An 872-nucleotide genomic window follows, 5' to 3' on the forward strand; every position below is an offset into this window, starting at 1 on the left:
CATTATTAATAATCATTTGATGGAAAAATTTCTATATCAATGAACATAAATATCAAAACCCCAAATTAATCAGTGGTTTCCTGTGTATATTACCATGTATAGAGAATGCAGGTATGTCACTTCTAGGAATAATCCCTATCAGCCAAGGCTAGGTTTGTTGCCTGTGTTTTGTGAACCATTTTTCATATTTTATTACTAATGTCTATCTTATTTCCATTGCCTTTTCATACCAGCACTGTCCCATGGTACATTCTGTGATGATGGAAATAATCTATATTTGTGCTGTTCAATAGGTTAGCTACTAGCCACATGTGGCTATAAAGCACTTGAAACATGGGTAGTGCCAAATCACATTTCAGAAGTTAAAAATATCTCATTTTTTTTACATAGAATTCATTTTGAGATGATAATATTTTAGATGCATTGGGCTAAATAAAATATATTGTGAAAATTAATTTCACCATTTCTTTCTATTTTTTTTAAAGGTGGTGACAAGGAAATTTAAAATATATTTTGGTAGCATTTGTGGCTGTTTTGTATTTCTATTGAGATGAGCTCTTTTAGCTTTCAATTAGCAATAATCATGCTTCAGATAAACTTCATTGGCTATGATACTGCCACTGTGCAAAGCTTGAGGTGAGAATTCTTATAAAATGTCTGTGAAGAAAAAGAATTTTCTATATGTTGTGTTTTTTAATACCATGTTCTAAGATTCACATTCTTAATTGTTATATTCTATTAAATAAATACTGATGTATCTCACAATTAATAACAATTGTTTATTTGAGAACTTTGTCTTTCTCAGTATTTTGTTTTGTTTTGTTTTAATGTATTTTATAATTGATTATGTTAGCTCTAATAGCAATTTTTTT

The 872-nt window shown here is 28.7% G+C and overlaps 1 pseudogene; it reads right to left on the minus strand.

Annotated features, from left to right (window-relative positions):
• Positions 1 to 556: 556 nt before the first annotated feature.
• Positions 557 to 632, minus strand: LOC112807490 (U4 spliceosomal RNA; annotated as a pseudogene).
• Positions 633 to 872: the final 240 nt, after the last annotated feature.

The sequence above is a fragment of the Callorhinus ursinus genome, unplaced genomic scaffold, assembly GCF_003265705.2.
Source record: "Callorhinus ursinus isolate GAN/ISIS: 27379988/994484 unplaced genomic scaffold, GSC_fseal_2.0 scaffold31, whole genome shotgun sequence".
Classification (NCBI taxonomy): Eukaryota; Metazoa; Chordata; class Mammalia; order Carnivora; family Otariidae; genus Callorhinus; species Callorhinus ursinus.